An 8201-nucleotide genomic window follows, 5' to 3' on the forward strand; every position below is an offset into this window, starting at 1 on the left:
AAAGACGTATGTTTGTTTGACTATATCTTTCAGTGTAGTTAATCCTCTCAACTAGGTATGGTCTTTTATCATTTTTATATGTCATATTTATCATATTGTACTTCGACTAATGCCTATACGAAGTGATCTGCAGGGTATGTTCCCTTTATGATCAGCAGCCTCTATGGCATAGAGTCTATGCCATGAACATTCTCTGTCTTCCATGAAATCCATTCTGTTAGTTTGGCTGTGGGATAAGGCGAATTTTCTGCTCCTGTGCATTCCAACGATTCACTCGGTGGGCTGAGTCGTTGGAATGCACAGGACAATAGCAGGGGAGAGGGGGGTTCGAAGAACAAGGACAGAAATGGTGGCAGAGGACCCCAGCCTTTGCTTGCTTGACTTGAAGTGCGTACGTGGAATCATCTTTCCCGCTGATTTCGTGAGCGAGTGTTTCCATTGGTTCCTGGAAGTTCGCGGTAGAAGCTTCGAGTTCTTTCTAGGAAATCTGCCGGACGAACAAGGAATCCGTAGGGCGCGCTTTTTGACGTGAGCCGATTGGGCCGTTGTGTTGCGCCCGGAAGCTAGACTCGTGATTTTTCGGTATGTGCGTCGAAAAGTGCGTCGTCTCCGGGGTGCTGAGGAGCGAAGGAAAGGGCGGTTGAAGACAGGACGCGCTACAGTCTGGAGATGTTAAAGATGTTGTTGGCCAGTGGGAATACGCTGTGCAGCTGTACCACGAGGCAACGACAGAGAGACGCAATGCAACTGCTTGCTGGTGACTACCAGTTAGGTCGTGATCAGAGCTTTACGAACTGCTGAAATCTTTTCCACATGTGTCGTAAGCTAAATTATTTACACCGCTGTGTTTTAGGTTAAGCAGTGCTTCAATAACTGTAGCTCATATCAATTTTTATGTCGCTCTGCTCTTGTCCCGCGCAAATCCGTTAACGAAATTTTAAGTTTGGCAGCCCAGCGAATCACTGTGGATGAGTAAAGCAACTTCATCTCATGTTCTTTGCCCTCAGCAACTCTTGTCTCTGATACAGCATGTTGGATCACGCACGAGATTATAAAATCCTTCCCCTTGTTCCCATGGGCGCGTTCCCCATGGTAATCGTTTTGTGTGCTAAGTTGCAGCTAGGTCTTAATTTCGATATTCATTTCCTAAGGTACAGTGGCATTTAATAACATTGCTCGTTACGCAATTCAAATTTCCTTCATGTAAAAGCAAATGTTAATAAATCTTAAGGTTTGAATTCAATCTCTTACTTCGAGCCCCCCCCCCCCCCCCCAAGCCCAAGTCCCAGGTCATTTTCAAATGCATCAGCTAATAAAGTTAGAAATATATGACATCTTGTTTGCCTCCATAAGGCCATACTATGCTGATTGTTTCCGTTGCGTTAGGTTGAAGAAAGTGTTTCACCTGTTTTCAGGGCAGACATTTCTCCTACTTATGCGCCGAATATATTAAAATAACACTAGAACTTAGTGATTAAGAGTTTGCTTTCACATTCTTGTGTATTTTCAGCCAGAAATAAAGATTAATATCATCTACACCCACATCTACATCCATACTCCGCAAGCCACCTGACGGTGTGTGGCGGAGGGTACTTTGAGCACCTCTATCGGTTCTCACTCCTATTCCAGTCTCGTATTGTTCGTGGAAAGAAAGATTGTCGGTATGCCTCTGTGTGGGCTCTAATCTCTATGATTTTATCCTCATGGTCTCTTCGCGAGATATACGTAGGAGGGAGCAATATACTGTTTGACTCCTCGGTGAAGGTATGTTCTCGAAACTTCAACAAAAGCCCGCACCGAGTTACTGAGCGTCTCTCCTGCAAAGTTTTCCACTGGAGTTTAGCTATCATCTTCGTAACGCTTTCGCGACTGCTAAATGATCTTGTAACGAAGCGCGCTGCTCTCCGCTGGATCTTCTCTATATCTTCTATCAACCCTATCTGGTACGGATCCCACACTGGTGAACAGTATTCAAGCAGTGGGCGAACAAGTGTACTGTAACCTACTTCCTTTGTTTTCGGATTGCATTTCCTTAGGATCCTTCCAATGAATCTCAGTCTGGCATCTGCTTTACCGACGATCAACTTTATATGATCATTCCATTTTAAATCGCTCCTAATGCCTACTCCCAGATAATTTATGGAATTAACTGCTTCCAGTTGCTGACCTGCTATATTGTAGCTAAATGATAAAGGATCTTTCTTTCTGTGCATTCGCAGCACATTACACTTGTCTACACTGAGATTCAATTGCCATTCCCTGCACCATGCGTCAATTCGTTGCAAATCCTCCTGCATTTCAGTACAGTTTTCCATTGTTACTAGTTTACCATCCAATTACTCCATGTTAACAAAAGCCGGCACGTTACATCATGAATCAATAAAGAAGGTAGACCAGCTGCAACTTAAGAACCGTTTCAAATCACTCGGTGAAAGCGGCGGCAGTGAAGCCCTGAATAAATGTGGAGAGACATCAGGAGGTCAGTGACTGACGCAGCAAAGGAAACGGTCAAGAGGTATCCAGTTGGCAACAAGATCTGGTTTGGAAAGGAATGCGCTGATGTTTTGGAATGGAGGCAGGAAGCCAGGAGAAAGTGGCTGTAGAAGACAAATCTGGTGCAGATAAATTACAATTTGTCAAAGACTCAGATGATAAAATCCTGACCAACGATAGTGAATCGCTGAATGATTGAAGGAGCACTTCAGATAGCTTCTCAGTTGTGATGAACCCAAACAACGGTTCGATGTCCAGTCTCGAATCACAGCTGACACAGTAGACTGCCCCCCCCCCCTCCCCCTCCCCATCCATCAAAATGCAAGCCAAATGACTTAAGAAGATAAGAATCCAGGTGAAGACTGAATACAGGCCGAGATGATCCAGGCATAAGGCGAGAAACTTGCAGGAAGATTAGACCAGCCGATAAAAATAATCTGGACGAAAGGAGAACTACCAACAGAATAGAAAATAGGGTGACAAACTGAAATGTGACAACTATCGAGGAATCTCTCTGCATAATGTATGCTACAAGGTGCTGTCCAACTGCCTCGTACATAGAACTCAACCCTGGCAGAATTAGTACTTGGTGAATGTCAGGGAGGTTTCCGGCCAAGGCGGTCAACAGTAGATCACATCTTCGTTCTCCTACATCTCACTGAAAAATTGAGGGAATATGGTAACATAAACTTATAGTATTTGAGAGGAAAGTGCTGCTGATGGATTCAGTGGCTCCAATGGATCGTATGAGCTAGACAAACTATACTGAGATGCCAGGATAACAGGAAGCATAAGATGCAAGAGATGACAGTGGACTGGACATGTGGCTCGGATGGAAGACGACAGGTGGCCACGGTAGGATACCCCGGGAGGACCAAGAAGACAGAAGGGTTGGTCAAACTGTCACACATTAACCTTTTTAAGACAAGATCGGTTATTATCACCAGAGTGGAGAGCAGCTCCCGTTCTCTTGTAACCGGAAAACCGACGCTCGCATTCACGATAGCGATCAGCACTAGTCGACGGGTGCTATCATAAAATGATATGTTACAGCTATGTTCTGTTAGCCTCACGTTAAAAACATTCAGCAATGTGGTGAGTAACATCAGATTTGCAGAAATGTGCAACAAAAACGAGATCAGATGATCAACTGCAGCAGCAACTGGTAAACATGCATGCAATAAGTTACCAGCTTAGTATCTCTGAAAATATACTCATATGTCAGTAAGACAATGTCTGAAAAACACTGCGCTAATACTCTATCAGATCTCGATAAGATTTCAGAGTGTTACAGATATTACAACTTGCTTTTAAATGTTGAGAAATGTAAAATTTTGCCCTTCGCAAATGGCAGAAACGAAGTACCCTGTGGCTACAATATCAATGAGTCATAACTGCAGTCACTTATCTTATACACGGTCTAAGGCGCTGCAATCATGGACTGTGCGGCTGATCCCGGCGGAGGTTCGAGTCCTCCCTCGGGCATGGGTGTGTGTGTTTGTCCATAGGATAATTTAAGTTAAGTAGTGTGTAAGCTTAGGGACTGATGACCTTAGCAGTTAAGTCCCATAAGATTTCACACACATTTGAACATATCTTATACAAACACCTACGTGTAAGAATTTTTGAGGCCGTGAAATACAATCCGTATACCTTTTGGTCATCTTCAGAGTGAAGACTGACTCTACGGCACTTGCCCTTTGAGCACCAGTTGTTTCTGCCTGAAACCACTATTTTATCCATTTTTAAGTTCTAGTGCCATTCAAATGAAACCACTGATGATATTCCAAGACGGAGACAGATAGTGGTACACTGAAGTACTTTTACAGATGTAGTGCATTGAAGCAGTCACTTGGAGCTTTCAAAGCGACAGTCGGCTGCGGAGCGACAGATTGTACTACGTTATTGTGGGAGATTGTGATATGTGGGTGTTTCTGTAGTGACCATATTGAGAAGATCATAGCAGTGAAAGTAAGTATATCTAAAGCTATTGTAATGTAAATTTGAGTTTCCACAATTGCTGTTATGCGTGGTTTCGAAATGAAACCACTGGAGCGGGATATATCTTCGAGATTAATTTATTAAATTTTAGGTCTATAATTTGTCCTAGGCATTATGAGTTCATAGAATTTCCGAAGTGTGGGATTGCGTCTAAGAAAAAATAGAAATTGCTTTCATATATTTCTCATAAAATGAAGGGTGGTTGAAAACTGTATGTCCCAGTGGTTCGTAGGTGAAGCCACCTCCTTCAAAAAATTGACTGTTTGCTTTTTGCCAATTTCCTCTAGTGTTCGTTGCTTAGTATGATGATAAACGTCAATTTTGTGAAAAATTGTAAAATTAATTTTTTGATATTGTTGGAGCTCAAAGTGTTAAAAGGACGGAGCAACATCTGCAGCGTCAGCTTCTCGACTCACTCTGAAGATGACCGAAATGCATACGGCCGAAATATTAGGAGAAGAAACAGAATTTATGTGACTACACGCCCGAAATTTAATGGATCAGTTATTGTGCGGCAAAAATTTGAATATGCATATAGTGTAGACAGATTACTAGGGCTGTGGCGTAGTTAAACAGCTGGCAGACTTCGGTTCATCGACAGCATACTGGAAGAAGCAATCAGTCTGCAAAGAAGATTGCTTACAAAACTCCCGTGCGCCCAACCCTCGATTGCTACTTCAAGCGTGCGACCCATAATAAACAGGACTAATGAAAACATACAACGAAGGGTAGCACGAATAGTCACAGAGTTGTTCGTCCCCTGGGATAGCGTTACAGAAAAGCAGAAAAACCCAACTGACTGTCGCTTGAAGATAAACGTCGACTATCCCGCAAAACCTACTTAATACATTCCAAGAACCATTACTAGCTGAGAAATCTAGGAAAACACCATAATCCTATGAACATAACTCCCACAGGGACCGCGAAGACAAGATTAGACTAATACTGCACTGCGCATAGAGGCAACGGAGCTGCCATTCTTCCTGCGCACCATATACGAACTGAAAAGCAAACAACCCTAACACCTGGTACAATGGAAAGTACTCTCTCCCCCTACCATTCACTTTATAGCGGTTTTCAGAGCATATGCAGGGTGGTCTTAACTATACGTCAAAAATCTAAAGGCAGATACAGGGGACCTAAATAAGCAGATTTCGTGTAGGAATGTGTGTGCGGTAATGACACAGTACAGCGCTAGCTTGTACAGCAGTATGAAGCACAGGAAACTGAAAAGGTATGTAAAGACAAATTACGTTAGAAATTTATAGTTCAAATGTGTGTGAATTCCTGCTGAGGTCATCGGTCCCTAGACTTACACACTACTTAAACTAACTTACGCTAAGGACAACACACACACACTCATTTCCGAGGGAGGACTCGAACCTCTGGCGGGAGGGGCCGCGCAATCCGTGACATGGCGCCTCAAACCGCGCGGCCACTCCGAGCGGCAGAAGTTTATTAATAGTTTACAAGAGATGCTCGAAAGAGAGACTACCAACAGCGATACATGATTCACAGCGACAGCGCGTGGATTGTCACATTAGAAAAGACAGACATATCGATAACTGGTCCAACAGCAACAGACACACAGGCAACTAGATATTCTTCAAATGTGACACAGTTACCGTATACCAGGCTTTTCATATGACCCCACAAGAAACAAATCCATGTAGGTTAAATCTGGAGAACGCGGTGGCCAGGGAAGTGGACCGCCCCGTCCTATTCACTGCTGACCGTAGACACCGTCCAGGTGATTCCTGACGTTCCGACTGAAGTGATCCGAGGGTCCACCGTGCAGACAGTTAAAGGAACATCGCCCAGAAGTTCAAGTAAGACCTCCTGTAGGAAGATGCATGTGTGGCCATTTTAACGACTAGGTGTAATGTACGGCCTAACTAAGTTCTTGTGCACGATGCCGACCCCGACATTAATGGAAAACCTTTCTTGGAAGGCGTTTGCTATTGTGCCATGTGGGTTACCATAAGCCCACAGGTGAGAATTATGGATGTTCAACGTACACGACAGCCTAAGGGAAGCCTCATCAGTAAATAAAACATCTGCAGGGAAGGTTTCATTGGCTGCATTCTCCTATAGGTACCAATGAACAAAGTTGAGACGTGGAAGATAATCGTCAGGGGTTATTGCTTGCACTCTCTGTAAATGATATGGATACATTCCGTCTTCATGTAAAGTCTTCAAAACACTTTGTTGGCTTACACCCAACGCACGTCTTACAGCTCTCGAGCTTGTCAAAGGATTATCCTCTACTGTGTTTAGTATTCTTTCTTCCACTGAAGTAGTTCAGCGGTATCTTCCAATGCCAGTTCCACGCCTGAAAGCATAAAACGATCCACTTGCGCGTAGCTCCCAATGAAGACGCTCAAACGTTCGGCGATCCGGCTGATTATAATCCGGATATCGCTTCGTGTACATCCATTGAGCACCTAATCCATTCAAATGTTTTTTTTTATTCCAGTCTTTGTTCACAATGTAAAGTCCTTCGACGATAAACGGTTTCAGTCAGTAATGACCATCTTCAGATCTGTTCTACACCATGTCCTAATATGATAAAGTATGTTTTGTACAGTGACGCCAGTTGCAAAATGACTGTGTGGACGTGTGGCCTATTTTACACCATATTTTAGTTCCACGTGACGATTCTTTGCTCAGAGTCTTTTGAGTGTATTTTGACGATGCCATCACGGCTTTATCACATTAGTAAATGATGTAGAACAGATCTGAAGATGGTCATTACTGACTGAAACCGGTCATCGTCGAAGGACTTTATATTGTGATCAAAGACTGGAATAAAAAACATTTGGCAGTACCTGGATCACTGTTTTGTATTCGCGACTATGTCGCAGCTTATGAAGCTAATCCATTTCTCTATGCAGCCCGATATATGAAATACATGTCGGCCAACTTCGCATTGGTGAAACGATGCATGCTGCGCAAAATCCGCGAGCGAAATGATGAATCCAGCTAGTGAAGCGCTTTTATACGCCGCAGACATCAGCGCTCTCTATCTGCTCAAGGCGGCATTACCACACACTCATTCCTATACGACATTTGCTTATTTCGGTCCCTTCTACCCGCCGTTACATTTTTGACATATAGTTTAGCACCACAGGTGCTGATAGAACCTCGCGCTGCCATAGGCGTTTATAGCATTTGATGATACAGAAAAAGGATTCAAATGGTTCAAATGGCTCTGAGCACTATGGGACTCAACTGCTGTGGTCATCAGTCCCCTAGAACTTAGAACTACTTAAACCTAACTAACCTAAGGACATCACACACACCCATGCCCGAGGCAGGATTTGAACCTGCGACCGTAGCAGCAGCGCGGTTCCAGACTGGAGCGCCTAGAACCGCTTTTTTTTTTTTAATCTCATTTTGTTCGGTTCTGTTCGTTGCATCTGCTGGGGGCGGACGTCGTAAGACATCCTTTTATGTTCGTTGTTGGTCGATTGACTCAGTTTTTTTTTATTACAGAGGGCAGCTAACCCCCTGACCGAACACGCTGAGCTACCGTGCCGGCTGTCCGCTCGGCCACACCGGCCGGCTGCAGCTACAGAAAGTCCAAGGGCATGAAAGGGAAGCAGTAGTTGAGAAGGGAGGGAGATACGCTTGTAGCGTGTGCAAAGAAAAATAATTTTATTGTGCAGGCTTAAAACTTTTATTAAATTTCCATCGGGCGAGCTCGG

The sequence above is a fragment of the Schistocerca piceifrons genome, chromosome X (assembly GCF_021461385.2).
Source record: "Schistocerca piceifrons isolate TAMUIC-IGC-003096 chromosome X, iqSchPice1.1, whole genome shotgun sequence".
NCBI classification, from domain to species: domain Eukaryota; kingdom Metazoa; phylum Arthropoda; class Insecta; order Orthoptera; family Acrididae; genus Schistocerca; species Schistocerca piceifrons.